Source organism: Balaenoptera physalus (assembly GCF_965194825.1).
Source record: "Balaenoptera physalus genome assembly, chromosome: 4".
In the NCBI taxonomy this organism is placed as follows: domain Eukaryota; kingdom Metazoa; phylum Chordata; class Mammalia; order Artiodactyla; family Balaenopteridae; genus Balaenoptera; species Balaenoptera physalus.
In genome coordinates this window covers 99,971,894-99,993,169 of record NC_138891.1, presented here as the reverse complement: position 1 = coordinate 99,993,169, position 21,276 = coordinate 99,971,894, and the positions used below count along the sequence as shown (strand labels likewise).

The 21,276-nt window shown below is 38.9% G+C and overlaps 1 protein-coding gene and 1 pseudogene across 2 annotated transcripts in view; both read right to left on the bottom strand.

Moving 5' to 3' along the window:
• Positions 1–21,276, bottom strand: part of LOC309660399 (uncharacterized protein) — a gene marked incomplete at its 5' end in the record, with an annotated part of 90,838 nt that overhangs the window by 9,023 nt on the left and 60,539 nt on the right. The window lies entirely within an intron of this gene.
• On the bottom strand, positions 16,241–21,274 carry LOC309660091 (large ribosomal subunit protein uL11 pseudogene; annotated as a pseudogene). The gene has a single exon. The product of its transcript is annotated as a large ribosomal subunit protein uL11 pseudogene (transcript).

Sequence of the window (21,276 nt, the reverse complement as noted above, 5' to 3'; positions counted from 1 at the left end):
AGACACAGCACAAGTGAGAGAGCACACAGAGAAACTGTTTAGTTAAGACAGAAGCAAGGCAGAGATACACACCCAGAGAGAACGGGCTGTGGGCGTCCTCCCTAATGAAGAGGAGGGCAGTAGAGAGGCAGCTAAATCACTTACATCGGGCAGTTCTTCCAGGTCTTTTTTTTTTAACTTTGGCCAATTATCTGGTTTCTTTTTCCACACCTGACCTGCCCTAGGCACCTCCCCAACATGCGTGCGCAACTTTTTTCCAAGATGGATTCCAGTCCAGAGGCCTATGCGGGGGCTTGGCATCACCTATTATGGGGTGGTGCCCCCTCCTTTTTGGCCCCCAAGGAGCCTTTCTGCACATGTGCAGTGTCTCTCTTGCCCCAAGGACAGGAAATATGTGACCTCTTGATCTTTACTCAAACAGGATTTAGCCCTTCTCTGTCCCCGCCGTGACTGTTATCTTAAAGTGTCCAAAGTCCGGCTATTTACCCTGTCCCTGTTGTTTTTTTCCTATCTCGAAGTGCAAATGGGAGGCTGGTTGTAAATATCTAGCCTAGAGCCCACCTGCCTCCTTCCTCAGGAAAAGTTAACAGGAGGCTAGTTGTAAATGCCTAGCCTGGAGCCCATCTATCTCCTGCCTCAAAACTAAAGGCCTAAAGAATGTTTTAAAATACTTTTCTTCCCCACAAAATTTGTTTAAGATCATATTCCCATCATTGCCAGCCAGCATTTTAGCCCTTGCCAATGAACTTCACAGATCACAGAAACCCACCCTTCCTAACCCTTCTCCCAACACCTGAGCCTAATCCCTGCACGACCCTCTCCCAGCTGAAAGACTTGTTCGTGTTGGCTGTTAGTTTAGCAGTCGCGTTTCCAGCCACTGAATCATATTAAGCTGAAATCAAAACCAAACACATATTCCTCTAAGAAACAGCCAAGGCTTTCATGCTAAATACCAACCATTTCTCCCCAGCAGTCCCGGAGTTCTAGCACTTTAAGATGTTGACCAAGTATTGTCCAGACTACAGGTCACTGCTTAGAAGTTTTTGTTGCTGCTGCTGTTGGTGGTGGTGGTGGTGATGTTGTGTGTGTGTGTTTTCAAAACCAATGTAGAAAAGTTCATGCAATAGTCCGCTTTCATTTTAAGAAAAAATGATTACAATATAATTGGTATAATAAAATCTCTTCTGAGGGATCACAATTTCCCTTCTGTTGGATGATGGCCAGGTTGTTTTGGGTGGGCAAGGGGAATATTCAAAAGTAGTATTCATGCTTTTTCAATGAAACATGCATTTAAATGAACCACAAATCAACATTTGTCAATTGAAGCTATGGAAGTGGCTACTACAGTGACTATTTTTTTTTTAATTTTTTAAAATTTTACATTGGAGTATAGTTGATTAACAATGTTGTGTTAATTTCAGGTGTACAGCAAAGTGATTCCGTTATACATATACATGTATCTATTCTTTTTTGAATTCGTTTCCCATTTAGGTTATTATAGAATATTGAGCAGAGTTCCCTGTGCTATACAGTAGGTCCTTGTTGGTTATGTTTTAAATATAGCAGTGTGTACATGTCAATCCCAAACTCCCAAGGTTTTGGTGCTTGTGATAATGTCTTCAGAGAAATTATGCATTCTAAAATACTAACGTATTCTTACTCCTTGTGTATTTTATTTTCTATGAAATATATTTATGTGCATATCCCTTATCATATCAATCACAAGCCTGCTTGTTGTTATTTCCTTGAGCCTATTAAAGTAAATGATTTATATTTTCCCTAGAAGTTCATATACAGTGTTTTTTTATTCACTCATAAAAACCATATTTATTTTGAAAGCTATAATTTCACATACTCTTACTAGAATTATATATATAATAAAGTTCCAGGCTGTAGGGAACAAGTTAGAAAAAAAATAGGCATATCTGAAGAAACAAAGAACAAATTTCAAATATCTTATATTGTACACAGGATTATTTGCTATTTATCAAATTTTATATTTTGTTGAGTATATTTTCATTTTTTTTCCATATAAAAGAGTCCATAAGTATAGTTAAATGTATTTTAAATGTTTGTATCCTTATAGGTCTTTTCATATTCTTACATAAATAAATCACCAAAAGAAAGTATTTATTTGAATACAATGAGATGATTGGCACATTAGAAAAAGCCTGGATTTTCGGAGTCAAACAGAGATGAGTTCAAAATTCAGACTTTGCTACTAATTAGCTGTGTGACTGTAGGTGGGTGACTTGACCTCTCTTAGACCTTGCTTTTCACCTCCCTAAGAAGGAATAACATCTGCTTTGCAGGGTTGTTGTAAAGGATTTTTATCCATCCATTTCATCAACATATAAGCATTTCTAAGCACTACTACTTTATAACACAAATTATTATTATTATTATTATTTTTTAGTTGGGAGGAAACTTTAATGAAGAAAAAATTACGAGCAAAAGCAAGAGGCACGGGGACCTCCCTGGTGGCGCAGTGGTTGAGAATCTGCCTGCCAATGCAGGGCACACGGGTTCGAGCCCTGGTCTGGGAAGATCCCACATGCCGCGGAGCAACTAGGCCCGTGAGCCACAACTACTGAGCCTGCGCGTCTGGAGCCTGTGCTCCGCAACAAGAGAGGCCGCGATAGTGAGAGGCCCGTGCACCGCGATGAAGAGCGGCCCCCGCTTGCCGCAACTAGAGAAAGCCCTCGCACAGAAACGAAGACCCAACACAGACAAAAAGAAAGAAAGAAAAAAAAAATGCCATAAAAGCAAGAGGCACATAAATTTGTTTTTCCTCCAGAGACCATACATACTCAAGCAATGTGGATGAAATGTCCCCATTTTCAACCCTATATATTTATTCAAATCTGATAGATAGATAGATAGATAGATAGATGATAGATAGATAGATAGATAGACAGATTCAAGGTGTTCTTCTCCTTCCTACAGAGAGCTGTTTATTGAAGCAGCAAATATTTCTTGAGTGTCTAATCCATGCTGGGCACCATGCTTGGTGCTGGAGGCTGTGAACAAGACAACGAGTAGTAGTCATTCCACATGCTAATATAGGATATTAGTTAAGAGTTCTGGTTACAAGAAACAGCTACTCTAGCAAATGTAAGCAAAAATGGGAATTTATTGGAAAGCTACTACTGGAAGAGTTAAACATCCAAACCCTGGATAGGGTAGAACCAGGAATTCATGGACCTTCCCCTTTGGGCAATGATGTCATTATGGTGACTCAGCCCCAACAAGTCCCAACTGCTGTGTCTTTCAGGTCAGGTTTCTGAAGAGAGAAACTCATTGGCTCAGCTTGGGTGCAGTGTCTATCCCTGGTCCAATCACCCATGACCAGAATGGCCAGCTCATGCGGCTTGAACCTGCCCTGACATATTTGAGTCTTCCCAGAAACTGAAAGAGTTTGTGAGTAGAGCAGACACTCATTAGTTTCTATATCTTGCAGCCCTAACATTTCAATAGGTTCAGGGTTATATTCAAAATATTTAACAACTGCTATGACCCAGGCAGTGACTAGTCCAACAGTGCTGGTTGTAGCCTAGAAACGGGGTCCAGGAGGGTCCTTGCTGGGTCAGGCGTTAAACCTGTATAACACAAATATTGAAATAAATAAAACTCCCCTTCATTCAGTTATGTTACAGTTCATCAATATCTCAAAAATGTGGCACCAGAATTAAATACAAATATGATAAAATGTTAAACAAAAAGCTCTTCAAGTCTTTGTTTACCTTTATTACTATGTAGCACTGATCAGCTACTTTGGGAAGTGCTAGGTAAGTGTGTGTTGGATGCAGGGACCCTTCAAACAAGAGTCACTGCCAAGTTACAACAGGACTAGTTACCTCCTGTGATCTGATCACTAAAATGGCTAATTGAAGACTGAATTGCAGCCATGAGGCTTCAAAAGAGGCTCACCTCCACTATCCTTCACTGCAGCAAAAAGAGGTCTGGTTAGACCCAAATGAGACCAACGAAATCACCAATGTCATTTCCCAACAATGGATTGGGAAGATGATCTAAGATGGGCTGATCATCTGGAAACCTTTAACTGTCCATTCCTGGGCTCAATGCTGGAAAAACACCTTGGCCTGTCTCAAGGGCAGGGATGGGGACATGGGCATGCAAAATGTACTATCATTGTTCAAATGCCTGAGGAGGTAACCTGGATGAGAATTCTGCATTGGCTGCTCAGAAGATACCATGAATCTAAGAAGACTGACCACCACATGTATCACAGCCAGCACCTGAAGGTGAAGGGGAACATGTTTAAAAACAAGTGGATTCGCACGGAACACTTCCACAAGCTGAAAACAGACAAGCCCAGCAAGATGCAGCTGGCTGACCAGACTGAGGTCTAAGATCAAGGAAGCACTCTGAGAGCAACTCCAAGCCAAGCAGGAAGAGATCACGAGGAATGAGACCAACAACTAAAGCTCTCCATCTCTTGTCTGTACATAGTGGCCTCTGCAATTGTATAGATCCGTCGTTCAATAAAACAAGCCTTTATCTGCCTGAGGTGGAAAAAATGAATTGCATTTATTTTTCTGTCAGCTCTTTGGATATGTTGAACATTCAACCAATTAAAAATCTGAGTCTTGGGCTTCCCTGGTGGTTCAGTGGTTGAGAATCTGCCTGCTAATGCAGGGCACACGGGTTCGAGCCCTGGTCTGGGAAGATCCCACATGCCGCGGAGCAACTGGGCCCGTGAGCCACAGCTACTGAGCCTGCGCGTCTGGAGCCTGTGCTCCGCAACAAGAGAGGCCGCGATAGCGAGAGGCCTGCGCACCGCGATGAAGAGTGGCCCCCGCTCGCCACAACTAGAGAAAGCCCTCGCACAGAAACGAAGACCCAACACAGCCAAAAATAAATAAATAAAGATACTTCTCCATTAAAAAAAAAAAAAAAAACTGAGTCTTTTTCACATGAACTACTGTTCAATGAGATCTCCCTCTCTCTGTTTATGGGCTATTGATTTACTGAACTGAAATATAGGATTTTACGTTCATCTTTAGTTACATTTCATCCTATTAGCTTCAACCAATTTGATTTAACCTGTTGAGTTCTGTTGGCTCTTAGTATGTCATGATGCATGCTAATTATTCCTTCCAGATTTGTGATGTTTGTGACTTGGATTACAGTGTAAAACTCTATTCATCCAAATTGTTGACTTAAGAAAGATAAATAAAAAAGAAGATAATGTGGAATGTAATGCCTTGTAACACATCACCCAAGCCTTGTGCTAAGTTGTTCCCAATCCAATAAATGGCCACCCTTGATTTTCAGATGCCAGTTGGTGTAACTATACGTATTTTCATCTAGTGCAAATTTCTGCATTTTTTTCTGCCAAGATATAAAAGCCTTTAGTTGTATTTTGGCATTTCTCTCCAATATTCTTTAAACATCACCAATAGTACTTCGTAAGTCGCTTACAGAAGTCATTCCAACCAAAGAATAAAGTTCAACTAGATCTGGACACGTTCCCTGATTTAAATTATCTAGGTACCCTTATTCCCTGCTACTCTATTTGGACTTTCCTCAACTTTCTACTTCCCTACGACTCATATTTCTCTATTAATATTTGAGATTTAGTTTGCAGAAACTAACACAACATTGTAAATCAATCGTACTTCAATAAAACAAATTAAATTTTTTTAAAAAATACTATCTAATCACTTAAAAATGACCTCACCAATATACAGAAAAAAAGAGGAAAGAAACACATCATCAACAACAGATGAGTTAGTGTGGTAGCTTTATAGGTAATTTTTTTTCTTTTTTCTATTTTCTAAAAATATGGAAATATTTTTCACTTCTATTTCAGTTCAACCAGACATGGCTTAGGCTCAAACTAAGAATTCACCAGACTATGGGAAATCTTATACCATTGCATGTGTAAAATATATTTTTACTTAACAAATATTGATTCAGCATCTATTACTTACTAATGAAGAAAGAGCCAAAAGGTTCCCAGATGGAACAGTCTTACTGCAGTTTGGAGAAACCTGTCATATTTTGTCCCTACAGCCTGTGTGTACCTGTTCTCCAGGTGAAATGCCCTTCTTCCATTTCCACCTCTCTACATTCTTACCTTCCAAGGCCAATTTCAAATGCTAATTTACCAACGAAATCTGCCCTAATCCCCTCATCTAAATATGCCTTTGACAATTCAGAAGTCCCATCATATCCTGCCTTAAGATCAACTGTGTATGTTGAGGCCTTACGGGATGGGGGATATGTCCCTTATAGGCAAAAAATGTATTTTAGTCAGTTTTCTTAGATTCTCCATAGAACCTAGCATGATATGCCATAAGTACTTTCTGAAAAAAGGAAACAATTAAAGGTAATTAATCTACTCTGTTAACACTTCCCTATTCAGGAAGTAAATCAGCCCTCTCAAATCATAGTCAGATAGAACATGAGAGAGAATACTAAACACTGGCTGGGATAGTTAGGAGGATTAACTTTTTTCCACCTTTTTCTCTAGTCAGATTGGTTCTTTTGTGTAGAAACAATGTCCTCATTGGTAGGTTGGTAGCTCTTAATCTCAGCTGGATGGAATTTCATCTTGTTTTCAGCTGGATAGAAGTAGGCTGGCTATATGCTTGTTAGTATTTAAGAAGTCTCTTAGCTTGGGGGGTAGCACTTTTTATGCCTGGTTTTTCCTAAAGTTGAGATGGCATCCCAGGCAGAGGGCCTTCTTTCTGAAGAGTGTAGGGTTGCTATTAATCAAATAGCATCTTATGAGCTGCATGTCAGTGATGCTTATTTATCTATGGTTAGTACGGGTCCTTGAGCCACTGTGAGGGAGGTTTCAGCTCTGATCTGGATAATATATCTTACATATCCTTTCTAATTGTGGTTATGGCCATGTTTGTTGTTTGATACTAGATGTAACAACAATTTAGTGGCTGGGATTTTGCTTCTCTGTGGCCCAATGATTTAGAGCTGTGATTGCAAATTGTGGGCTATTATTGGGAGAATCACAGTTCTTTTCCAGAGGATTCCCAAAACTTGTATGGGCATCAGACACTGTTATAAATAATTTTTCACCCATCTGCTATTTTAGAGCTAATGTAGATGTGGTAGGGTTAATGAAATAGATTGACTTTACAACATCACTTAATTTATGCTGGACTTCTGCCACTTGTTGACATAATTACTGGTTATAGTGCTAGCATATAGGGTTCATAAATCTGACCCTTAAAGAGGCCTAATAGCAAAATGCTAGGCACCAGCATATTAGAATCTGGGTGGTTTCTCTTTGAAGTAGCCTGGGTTCAGGAAGGCAGCTGGGGCCTTCTGGAAGTCAAAGGACAAACTGAGGACCCTGCACTGAACAAAGAAGGCCTCTTTTGGATAGCCACAGAGACAACAAAGTGAGTTTGTGTGAGATTACAGTCTTAAACATAGACTTCTCTCACCTCCAGTCTCTCCCTATTCTTATCCCTGTCTCAGGCCTGTTATTACATTGAAGATACAGAAGTGCCTTCTTTTCATACATTCTTCCAAGACCAAGCTGAGGTGAAGAGGGAGCATGCAAAGCAATTCATAAAATATCTAAGAAAATATAAGTGTAAAGTCTGCCTTCCGGTGATTAAGGTGACTATGTAACTTTGTTATGATGATCTCCATGGGGCCTTTGCTGGGTCTAGAGAACTAAATTATTAGTTGCTACCTGACTTGCTAGCTTACTCATGTTCCTACATGGGATTTGAGGGCAAGCATGTGTCTTCTTTGTAGCCTCTTCATATCATTTTGAGTGAACTTTAGCCGCTAAATGTATGTTTGGCTTTTCTCAAGGAGACATACAAAGTGTCATCTCTGGGCCAGCAGCACCAGCATCACCTGGGAGCTCACTGGAAATGCAGATTCATCGACCCCACTCTGATAAGCTGAATCAGACTCTCTAAGGGTGGGGCCCAAGGAGCTGTGTCTTACCAAGCTCTCCAGATGATTCTAATCCTCTGTATAGTTTGAGAAGAACTACTGGTCTCTTCCTAGAGCTGTTAGTATCCTATATTAGATCTGTAATTCAGATGTACACTCAGGTATTTAACACAGCCGTCTCTTCAATGTAGTAAAACAAACTTTTTTTCACTGGAACAGACACTAAAGAAACAATCTGAGCCTTAGTCGAAGGTATTACATTTAGAAACATTCCTACTTATCTGAGGGGGTGTCTTTTAACTCCAGGTCTATAAAGAAAACTAAATGTCTGGTGACTGAACTGAACCACCATCCAAAGCTAATGAAATCCCAAAGCTAATGGAATCCCAAAGCTAATGGAATAGTGCATATAACTGTGCTAGTGGTACCCATGCTTTGTAGAACATTAAAGTCACCTGGAGAGCTTTTAAAAACCCTGCTCCTCTGTACCAATTAAGTCAGAATGTCTGCAGTTGAAAGCCAGACATCAGTATTTAAGGTGCTCCACTGATTCCATTGTGCCAGGAAGTGTGGAAATCATTGACCTCTGCGAACCTAGTCATAATTCTACCCAGGAAGTAGGATGTAACCAAGCTGTGCCTCAGGTAGGATAGTGACACCACTGTTTCTCTCCAACAGAGGCCCGATATAGATAACTGGGGTACTGGCAAACAAGCTATAGAGTCTGCTCTGCAGTTGGAAAAAGCGTTAAACACGCTGCTGCAAGAACTGAAGACCTTGGCTTCTAAGAATAAAGAAACCAATGTAAGTAGTAAACTGGTTCTGAAAGCAGTGTCATCTTTCACTTCTGGATTATGGCTTGCTTTTGGGAAAGAGCCTAAGGCAATGGATTTTCTAATGTGTCTATTTCCCCCCAAGGAAATATATGAACTTATTTCTTGGAGTAGTTGGGAAGTGGGAGGAGTAGGTGTCCTGGTAAGGAGAAATGCAACTCAATACAAGATGGGAAGAAGGCTTTTCAGGAATAATGCACTCTGGAATAAATAAACACATCTTGAGAACCACTGTCCTAGACTGCCCCTACAAAAGTGAATGTCAGGGGTGACCTATTCTACAGACTTCTCCGAAGTATTCTCGGTTAACAGTGAGCACTCTAGGTCGCAGTGGTAACTTATTTCTCACCAACCCTTTAACTTCTCTGGAAGTCGAAGTGAAGAAAATGACCTAGTACAAAAGTTATCAACCTAGATGCATACTGGACTCGCTGAGGAGCCCTGAAAATGATCAAATGCCTAAGCCTTATGCCAGAACACTAAAATTTAAATCCTTGAATGGGGTCTGGGAGCCTACTCGAAACTTACATGTCATTGAGATAGGGTGGAAAAACATTGCAGTAGTAGCTTATTACTTAAATTAATCTGTACTTTTGATGAGTTGCCTTAACACTCATACTCATTGAAAGTGGATGTTTGTATTCATCTGGAGGTCTTGAAGGTCCTAGATCAGTGCTCTTTGAACTTCAATATGCATATGAATTGCCTAGTCGCTTCTTAAAATATAGATTCTGATCTAGTAGGCCTGGAAGGGATTCAGGATTCTGCATTTCTGACAAGCTCCTAGGACTGCTGGACTAGGACTGAGCTATAATTTGGGTAACAAGATCGTAGATTGCCTCCCATGGCAGACAAGGGCCTTGATGAGTTCTTCCTTGTTTTATTTCTGTAGCTCTCACGCTTCATGAAAAAGTTCCTGGATGAACAGACCAGGAACATAAGCTATCTGGAATACCAGCTTAACTATCAGAAGGACTTAGAAAAGGTGGCCCAGAGCAAAGGACAGCCTGAAAAAGCTGCTGAAGCATCTGAAACATCAGGTAAAGAGACAACATCTGAAGGCAACACAGCAAATCTTCCCACCCAGCAGGTCCCAAAGTCAGCTACTTAAGAATCTTGATCTTCTCCATTTGACAGAACTGTGCTTTCCTTTTCACCTCACAAATAAATCTGTTTTGCATTATAATTATGTGTAAAGAGATTGATATTGGAGCACAAGAAGGGTTAGGTTCATTAATGTGAGTTTGGTGAAAGCTGAGGTACAGTGGGTGCATTAAAAAAAAAAAAAGGCTTTCCTCAACAACCAGATACAGAGTCAGGATTTGGTAAATTCAGCTAGTCCAAGTGGATATAGCAGAAATTAAGTAGTGAAACCTTAGGTCTCCCTAATATTCTCCTCACCTAGCTTGTATACAAATCTTAAGTTTACAAAATAGTAGGGTTTTCTAAGTAAATGCAAAGCTAAAACTTAAACAAGAACCCTTGGTCTAGAAAAGGTGACTCTCACTTGAAAGATATACAGTGAATAGGCAGCTGCAACCCAGGTGCATTTCCACAGCTGGAGGTAGGCACAGGGAACAGGAGGGTACCTAGGCAATTAAGACACTACAGACAAGTGTTGGGATGGCCCTACCCCCTCCACTGTGGGCTACCTAGCAGCTACTGGGGTAATTGCTTTCAGGAGCAAACAATAAGCATGCAAGCTTGGATCAGACCCAAGGACCTCAGGTGTCTAGTACCACCTGGGAAGAAAGGGGGCGCTATAGGATTGTGTCCTGTCTTTAAAACTGACCGGCTCCATGGCCTTGAATAAGTTTTTATTTACCTCACTCATTGACACAGTTTAGTCATCTGTAAAGTAGGATTAATATTACTTAGTTCATAAAGTTAATAAGAGGATTAAGTATGTAAAGTATCTAAAAACAGCACCTGCTCAGATTATGTATTCTGTTATTTGTGTAATAAACAGTGCCATTTCTTAAACTTGGAAAACCAGTATATAATGGAAGCACTTATAAATTTATTTATTTATTTAATTTTGGCTGTGTTGGGTCTTCGTTTCTATGCGAGGGCTTTCTCTAGTTGTGGCAAGTGGGGGCCACTCTTCATCGCGGTGCGCGGGCCTCTCACCGTCGCGGCCTCTCTTGTTGCGGAGCACAGGCTCTAGACGCGCAGGCTCAGTAGTTGTGGCTCATGGGCCTAGTTGCTCCGCGGCATGTGGGATCTTCCCAGACCAGAGCTCGAACCCGTGTCCCCTGCATTGGCAGGCAGATTCTCAACCACTGCGCCACCAGGGAAGCCCAATGGAAACACTTAGAATAAGAAAACATGTCACTGAAATTGAGACAGAATCTTAAAACATTTAATATTAGAAGTTTCTTGTTCTACATATTTAATCATCACCACAAGCCTATGAGATAGGTTCTTTTTTATCTCCATTTTACAGATGACACTAAGACAAAGCAGTAACTTACCCAAAGTCATACTGCTACTTAGTGGTGGAGCTGAGGAAGGATTAATTAACTGTCTGATAAATATTCTCTATTATGGTGTTCATGAAAAGTGATGTTGAATTGCTTAAAAAGCTTGATTTCAACTTTTATGTTTATGTTTTGCTAAAACTACTTATTTTTGAACCAAGCTTCTTTTATTTTGTTTTTTTAAATTGTGGTAAGAATACTTAATTTGAAATCTACCCACTTAAATTTTTAAGTGCACAATACAGTATTGTTGGGACTTCCCTGGTGGTCCAGTGATAAATAATCCGCCTTCCAATGCAGGGGACACGGGTTCCATCCCTGGTCATGGAACAAAGACCCCACAGGCCACGGGGCAACTAAGACCGTGCATCGCAACTACTGAACTCACGCACCTCAACTAGAGAGAGAGAGAGAAAAAAAAAAACCCACGTGCCACAACGAAGAGCCCCCGAGCCACAAGGAAATATCCCACATGCCTCAACAAAGATCCCACCTGATGCAACTAAGACCCAACACTGCCATAAATAAATAAATAAATAAAATTTTTTTAAATGCAGTCTTGTTAACTATAGGTACTATGTTGTACAACAGATCTTTGGAACTTATTCATCTTGTGTAACTGAAACTTTATATGAATTGAACAGCCCCCCACGTCCCCTTTCTTTTGAATGTATGTCCATGTTTACTCTGTTCTTCTATTCATTCCTATGTTGTGTGAATGTTTTTAGCTTGTCATTACTACTGCAATCACTGTGCAAAAATCCATATGCCATGTATGCTTTAAAATGTTCAATGCCCACTTGTTATGTTACATTTGTATTAATAAAGATTGCACATTAAAAAAAAAAAGTATCTTGTTCTAAACAAGAACAAGTGATCATAAGAAAGAACCAACTAGATATCCTGGAAAAATTCAAGTTAACAAATGGGCTGAATATTCAAATACACACAGCTAATCAAATGAGTGGTCTAGAAGTAAGCTAAGATTCTCTGACAAAGGAGTAAAGAAATGGTCTTTAAAATGTTAAAACATGGAGTTCCAACAAAAGATCTAATTAGAGTTCCAAGAGGAAAGAAACTGAGAAAGATCCATTATAGTGAAATTTTAGAGCATCAAGGATGAAAAAGTTTGCCTAAGTCATCATTTAAGAAAACCTGATGTATCTCAATATTAGAAGCAAAGAAATGAAAAAACATCTTCAAAATGCTGAGGGGGGAAATTAGTAGAGTTAGGGTAGAATAGACCTATTCAGACATACAAATACTAAGCTCACAGATGCTTTTAACCCAAAGAGCTTCACTGTGAACAATGTCATTGTTTACAAGCAAAATATAAGGGCATGGGCTTCTACAGGCAGGTCCAAAGTAGTCTGGCTGATATTAACATCATATAGTGCTTTATGCTTTAGCAGTTCTAGTGGGAAATGGTCCACATAGTGGACTTCTTTTCCTACCTCTTCACACCATTTCTACAAGTCACACATCTTGAAAATCACTGCCATGGCGAGCTTGTCACCACTGGAGAAATACTAGTTGACAAAGCATTCTTGAATAAATTCTCACTTTTATAATTACTAATTTATATCCAATTTTATACTTGTTAATGAATGATAGAAATTCACATTAAATTGGGAATAAGACAAGACTTCATTATGCTCAGCACTACTTATTGTTTTTTCTGAATGTTCTCAAGCAGCGTTTCTCAACCTCAGTACTACTGACATTTTGAGGCAAATGACCCTTGTTATGTGGAGTAATCCTTTGCATTGTAAGGTGTCTAGCAGCATCCCTGGCCTCTACCTACTAGATGGAACCTTCTCCAGTTGTGGGAAAACTGTTTCCAGACATTGCCAAATATCTCTTGAGAGGCAAAAATCACCCTGTTTGAGCACCACTATTATAGGTAATGCAATAGAAAAGCTAAAGGAAAAGATCTGTTTGAAAAAAACTTATTTAATGTGATATGATTATAACTAGAACTGAAAAACTATTATAACTTACAAGAAAGTTATAAACTTTCTTGTAAGTTATAAGTTATCCTGCATCCTGGCTGGATGCAGGATGAATATCTACAAATCAACTTTTCAAATATAGTATCAACAAATAGAGAAAATATTTTTAAAAAGATATCTTGTTTAGCCACAAATATCAATACATAAAATATCTAGGAATAATTTTAACAGAAGTAGCTTGGAAACTTTATAAAATAAAACTAAAATGTTTCCTGAAAGAAAGAAGCTTTGAATAATGAAAAGAGAAGAGGAAGATTAAATTTGAAAATTGTGACACCTTCCAAATCAAAGGTCTAAAGCAATTTTGTTCATGATCCTAACAGGATTTTGAGGGTTTAGACAGTTTAGTACCAAAGAGTAAGCTCCGGTCATGGGGAAAAACAAGGAAACATACATAAAACTTCCTTAACATCATTAGTCACTGGGAAATACAAACCCCAAAATTACAATGAGTCACTATATAATCATCAGAATGGCTAAAATTAAAATGACTGTCAACACCATATGCTGGCAAGGTGGTGAAATAACTGAATCTCTCACACATTGTTGGTGAGAATATAAAGTGGTACAATCACTTTGGAAAAAGACATGTCATTTTATCTTATAAAATAAGCATATACATACCTCATGCCTTTTGGGAGGACACAATTCAGCCCATAATAAATAATAATATTGTTAACTAAAATTGAGTAGAGAAAGCTACAAAGAAAAGAAAAGAAGGAGTTACAAGCTAATTCACTTGATGTTCATAGTAGGAGTCAATAGATACTGCCTGAAGAAAGAGGGTTCTAAGAGTTTGATGTAAAAGTCTAACTATAAGGACAGTCACTAGAATAAAAATATCATAAGAACTATAATTTTTAATATAACAGCCTCCATAGTGAAAGCTTATATAAATACAATCATCATATTACATTTTATTTTGTAACCCTTATATTAGTCCTTGTTTTAGCCATAGTTTCATTGTTAAATACATTCAGTGTTCACTCTGAGGACTTTTTTTTTTTTTTTTTTTTAAACTTTGGGTTTATTTATTTATTTCTTTTTATGGTTGTGTTGGGTCTTCGTTTCTGTGTGAGGGCTTTCTCTAGTTGCGGCGAGCGGGGGCCACTCTTCATCGCGGTGCGCAGGCCTCTCATTATCGTGGCCTCTCTTGTTGCGGAGCACAGGCTCCAGACGCGCAGGCTCAGTAATTGTGGCTCACGGGCCTAGTTGCTCCGCGGCATGTGGGATCTTCCCAGACCAGGGCTCGAACCCGTATCTTCTGCGTTGGCAGGCAGATTCTCAACCACTGCGCCACCAGGGAAGCCCACTCTGAGGACTTTTGCTGATGTTTCCCTGATCATTTTTCTGCTTGGGTCAATTTTGTTCTTTGGGAGGTACTTCAGCAAGGCCTAATGCAGATAGTATTCCCTCAGTCTATGAATTTGCAGAAATTTTTGCCTGTACCTTTGACACTTGAAGAATATCTTGGATGGATTTAAAATCCTTGGCTCAAACTTTCCTCAAGTATCTGATAAATATTGTTCTGTTTCTGTTAGCATTGACTCTAGCTATGCCAACTTGTCTTTCTTTCCCTTATAAATGACACAATGTTTTTGCCCAGATTCTCAAAGTGTGCTACTAGTGTTAGTAGGCTACATCTTGTGTTGGCAGGGTATGTGTTAGTAGGATATGTCTTGGTATTGATCATTCTGAGATAGTTTTTTTTCCATATCTTGGATATGCTTTTTAATATACAAATTCAAGTCCTATTTCACAGCATTTTCTAGTGTTTGCTTTACTCCATTCTTTTGTATTTCCTCCAACTGGAAGAACTCCAATTATTCATATTTTGAATCATTTTTGCCTGCCATTTATAACATTTACTTTAAAGAAATCTTTTCTTCTTTTTTTTTTTAATTAATTAATTAATTTTTTATTTTTGGCAGTGTTAGGTCTTCGTTTCTGTGCGAGGGCTTTCTCTAGTTGTGGTGAGCGGGGGCCACTCTTCATCGCGGTGCGCAGGCCTCTCACTGTCGCGGCCTCTCTTGTTGCGGAGCACAGGCTCCAGACGCGCAGGCTCAGTAGTTGTGGCTCACGGGCCTAGTTGCTCCACGGCATGCGGGATCTTCCCAGACCAGGGCTGGAACCCGTGTCCCCTGCATTGGCAGGCAGATTCTCAACCACTGCGCCACCAGGGAAGCCCCACATTTACTTTTAAAAAATCTTTTTGCTTATTTCCCTTATACTTCATTTTTTCCATATGTATATTCTGTGTCCTGCTGTGCTTTCTATAGGGTCTATTTCTTCTTATGCTATTTGTAATTTAGTCTTTATTTATGAAATGATTCTGTTTCTTCCATTTCTTTCCTAATTTTTACTAGGTACCATTTCAAATCTTCCTATTGACTGACCATCAGCTTCCTTTGGTGGCCAAGTCTTCCCTGTGTTAATGTATCTATTTATTTTTTAAAGGTTACACTCCATTTACAGTTATTACAAGATATTGGCTATATTCCCCAAGTTGTACAATACATCTTTGTAGCTTATCTTACACCCAATAGTTTGTACCTCCCACTCCCTCACCCCTTCACCCTTCCCCGCACTGGTAACCACTAGTTTGTTCTCTGTATCTGTGAGTCTGCTTCTTTTTGTTATGTTCACTAGTTTATTGTATTTTTTTAGATTTCATGTATAAGTGATATCTTGTAGTATTTGTTTTTCTCTGTCTGATGTATTTTACCTAGCATTATGCCCTCCAGGTCCATACACGTTGCTGCAAATGGCAAAATTTCATTTTTTTTTATGGCCGAGTAGTATCCCATTGTGTCTATGTGTGTGTGTGTCTATATATATATATATATATATATATATATATATATATATATATATATATATTACATTTTCTTTATCCAGTCATCTGTTGATGGATACTTAGGTTGCTTCCATACCTTGCCAATTGTAACTAATGCTGCTATGAACGTTGGGGTCCATGTATCAATACCTTTTCGAATTAGTGTTTTTGGTTTTTTTCAATATTTACCCAGGAGTGGAATTGCTGGATCATACTGTAGTTCTATTTTTAGTTTTTTTGAGAAAACTCCGTACTGTTTTCCACAGTGGCTGCACCAATTTACATTCCTACCAACATTGTAGGAGGGTTCCCTTTTCTCCACATCCTCGCCAACATTTGTTATTTGTGTTTTTTTTGATGATAGCCATTCTGACCAGTATGAGGTGATATCTCATTGTGGGTTTGATTTGCATTTCCCTGATTATTAGTGATGTAGAGCATCTTTTCATGTGCCTGTTGGCCATCTGCATTTCTTCTTTGGAAAAATATATATTCAGTCCTTCTGCCCATTTTTTAATTTTTATTTTTTTGATGTTGAATTGTATGAGCTGTTTATATACGTTGAATATTAACCCCTTATAGGTCATATCATTTGCAAATATTTTCTCCCATTAAGTAGGTTGTCTTTTTGTTTTGATGATGGTTTCCTTTGTTGTGAAAAACTTTTAGTTTTATTTAGGTCCCATTTGTTTATTTTTGCTTTTGTTTCCTTTGCTTTAGGAGAGGGATCCAAAATAAATATTGCTGCAATTTATGTCAAAGAGTGTTCTGCCTATGTTTTCCTCAAGGAGTTTCATAGTATCTGGTCTTACATTTAGTTATTTAATCCATTTTGAGTTTATTTTGTATATAGTGTTAGAGAGTGTTCTAATTTCATTCTTTTACATGTAGCTGTCCAGTTTTCCCAGCACCACTTATCAAAGAGACTGTCTTTTCTCCATTGTATATTCTTGCCTCTTTTGTCATAGATTAATTGACCATAGTGCATGGGTTTATTTCTGGGTTGTCTTTCCTGTTCCATTCTATGTGTCTGTTTTTGTGCCAGTACCATACTGTTTTGATTACTGTAGCTTTGTAGTATAGTCTGAAGTCAGGGAGTGTGATTCTTCCAGCTCTGTTCTTTCTCTAGATTGTTTTGACTATTTGGGGTCTTTTATGTTTCCATACAAATTTTAAAATTATTTGTTCTAGTTCTGTGAAAAATGCCATTGGTATTTTTATATGGAGTGCATTGAATCTGTAGATTGCCTTGGGTAGTATGGTCATTTTAACAATATTGATGCTTCCAATCCAAGAACACAGTATATCTTTCCATCTGTTAGTGTCATCTTCAATTTCTTTCATCAGTGTCTTATAGTTTTCCAAGTACAGGTGTTTTGCCTCCTGAGCTATTTTATTTTATTTTATACCTAGGTTTATTCCTAGGTATTTTATTCTTTTTGATGTGATGGTAAATGGGATGTTTCCTTAATTCCTCTTTCCGCTAGTTCATTGTTAGTGTATAGAAATGCAACAGATTTCTGTATATTAATTTTGCATCCTGCAACTTTACCAAATTCACTGATGAGCTCTAGTAGTTTTCTGGTGGCATTTTTCAGATTTTCTGTGTCTAGTATCATGTCATCGGCAAACAGTGACAGTTTTACTTCTTCCTTTCCAATCTGGATTCCTTTCATTTATTTTTCTCCTCTGATTGCTGTGGCTAGGACTTCCAAAACTATGTTGAATAAAATTGGTGAGAGTGGGCATCCTTGTCATGTTCCTGATCTTAGAGGAAATGCTCTCAACATTTCACCATTGACTATGATTTCCATTTGCATGGAATACCTTTTTCCATCCCCTCACTTTCAGTCTGTATGTGTCCCTAGGTCTGAAGTGAGTCTCTTGTAGGCAGCATATGTACAAGTCTTGTTTTTGTATCCATTCAACCACTTTGTGGCTTTTGGTTGAAGCATTTAGTTTGTTTATATTTAAGGTAATTATCACTGTGTATGTTCTTATTGCCATTTTGTTAACTGTTTGAGATTTGTTTTTGTATGTCTTTTTTTGCCATTCTTCTTCTTTTGTTCTCTTCTCCTGTGATTTGATGACTACCTTTAGTGTTATGTTTGGATTCTTTTTTCTTTTTTATGTGTATATCTATTATAGGTTTTTGGTTTGCAGTTACCATGAGGTTTTTTTTTATAGCTGTCTGTATACATAATTGTTTTAATTGCTGATCTCTTCATTTCAACTGCACTTTTAAAACCCTGCATTTGTATTCTCCTCCCCTCATGAGTACTGTTTTTGATATAATATTTAATAGCTAATTGTTTCATGTATCCCTTAACTGCTTATTGTAAATATAGATGATTTTACTTCTCTTGTCTTTTATCCTCCCTACGAGTTTTGTTTGTGGATGATTTCCTACCTTTACTGTGTGTTTGCCTTTACTGCTGAGTTTTTCACTTCACAATTTTCTTGTTTCTAGTTGTGGCCTTTTCTTTTTTGCCTAGAGAAGATTCTTTAACATTTGTTGTAAAGCTGGTTTGGTGGTGCTGAACTCTTTTAATTTTTGCTTGTCTGTAAAGCTTTTGATTTCTCCATCAAATCTGAACAAAAGCCTTGCTGGGTAAAGTATTCTTGATTGTAGGTTTTTCCCTTTCATCACTTTAAATATATTGTGCCATTCCCTTCTGGTCTGCAGAGTTTCTGCTGAAAAATTAGCTGATAGCCTTATGGGAGTTCCCTTGTATGTTGTCATGTATTTATTTTTTATTGTTTTCTTTCCTGTCTGCAATTGCATCAAGATTTTATCCCTCTTTATTCATGTTGGAATGTTATATTGCACTTTTCTTCTGCTTTGGGCTGATATTTTTGTAGGGAGTGTTGTTAATCTGTAGGGAAGTTTTGTATCTACTTTCAGGTCTTTTTTTTGCCCTTTTGTTTCCCTAGAGCAGCTTCCTTTGGATGTTTTAGTTGCACAATACTTTGTCAATTATATTTAAATAAGTCAGATTTTTCTCAGTTAGAAGGAGGATCTTTTGAAGTGAGGGAAGGGGTAGCTTTCCCAGTTTCTCAGTTCAAGAGCTCCCTCTTCTATTGCTATTATAAATTGCACTTCTGGTACTAAGTCTTACCTAAATTTCAGATCTTAACTTGGTTCACAAAGGCTCCCACCATCAGTTCCAAACTTCTATAGTATCTTCACCACCTCTGGTGAAGAAGCACTTTCACCAAGGAATCTTGTCCTAATCTCCACTTTCTGACTCCCCTCTTATTTATTTATTTATTGTTCGTCAAATAACCCTTTATTTAATTATTTTCCTTTGTAGTTCTTAACTAGCTAGGCATTCCACTGCACCACTGTTGATGTCATCTCTGATGTCGTGAGGGTGGCAGCCATCAACATTGCAACCCACGGGCTGGAAAATCCCCAGAATCTCTTTAATGGTTCCAGAGAGTTCTCTAGCTAAAGATCAGTGCCTCATCTGTTGGGCAACGTTGACAATCTCATCAAAAGTGATGTTTCCACCGTGCTTAATGTTTTTCTGCTTCTTTCTTTCTCTTGGCAGTTCTTTGACAGCTTTGATGATCAGGACGGAGGCAGAAGGTACCACCTCAATCTGGGCCTGTGTGTTCTGAATGGTCAGTTTCACTGTAATCCTCAGACTCTTCCAATCACTAGTTGCCTTGGTGATGTCATCACCAACCTCTTTTGGAGACAGACCTAGGGAGCCGATATTGCTGGCCAGGGCAAATGTGGCACCGACTTCCCCATCAATGCACCTCAGATATACAGCTTTTATCTCCTTGGGGTTGAACTTAGGCGGCAAGGTGGAGGTGGCTGGTGTCATATGAACCCATATTTGGGATGACCCAAGAAAGTTGCACCTTGGCCACTTCAAGCTGAAAGCTGAAAGCTCCCTTCTGTTTTAAAAGTGCTATTTTCTCAAATCTGCCACCTCTGTGTGACTCCTCGCCCAAACATATTCTAAGCCTTCTATCGCCAACCCTCTCATTGCACCTGCCCTCTTTGATCACAGACGTTCTCACTGGTGATCTGACCTCATCCTTTTGGGAGTGAATATTTACTGTTGATTTCTCACATCTGCCACTTCTAGGACCCTTCTGCACATCCTGTTCTCAGAAACACCTGCAGCACTGTTGTGGCTTCCTGAACTAAAACTTATGACTTCAGATGCCCAAAACCTTTATCATCCGGGATACTTAAAGGAAGATAGTAGAGGAGAAAAAAACCAGTAATAATATATGTCATAAAGAACACACTAAAAGGTTTACTTCCTAAATGTGAGGAATACCCCTTGAGTGCAAAAATCATATCATTTGTCTGCTAAAGAGGGTTCAGGAATAGGGCTATGCTGACAGAAGGTCCTTCGGGAAACATTAGGTACATAAATGCAAAAAGGCAAGCCTTCATAAAGAATCATGAAGACAACCTGGAGTGGAGGAAGGCAGTTGATTTTGTGACTACAGAAAAGAGAGATACTGGGCTTCCCTGGTGGCGCAGTGGTAAAGAATCCGCCTGCCAATTCAGGGGACACGGGTTCGAGCCCTGGTCTGGGAAGATCCCACATGCTGCGGAGCAACTAAGCCAGTGTGCAACAACTACTGAGCCCGCGTGCGACAACTACTGAAGCCCACGCGCCTAGAGCCCGTGCTCCACAACAAGAGAAGCCACTGCAATGAGAAGCCCGCGCACCACAACAAAGAGTAGCCCCTGCTCGCCACAACTAGAGAAAGCCCGTGGGCAGCAACGAAGACCCAACGCAGCCAAACAAATAAATAAATAAAAATAAATAAATTTATTAAAAAAAAAGAAAAGAGAGATACTGCTTTAGAAAAAAATATCAAAATCACTTAGCCTAGATTGCTATCCTGGTCCTTTTTCACCTACAGGAAATTCTTACAAATGGATGATCCAGAAATCTCCAACTCAAACAACAATGATAAATACAAAAGAAGAAGGAGTTGAGGGGGAGAACTGGCATGACATATAGATGCTATTAGAGAAAAAGGAGAGGAAATAAACCACAGTTTATTAACATATGAGGACTACTTTGACATGGACTAGTTGAAAACTGTGAACAAATATTTTAATTTTAGCCATTCTAGTGGGTGTACAGTGCATCCTATTGCAGTTTTCGTTTGCATTTCCCTGATGACTGTGAAAAACAAATGTTTAAAACAGTTAGAAAATAATACTGGAGAAT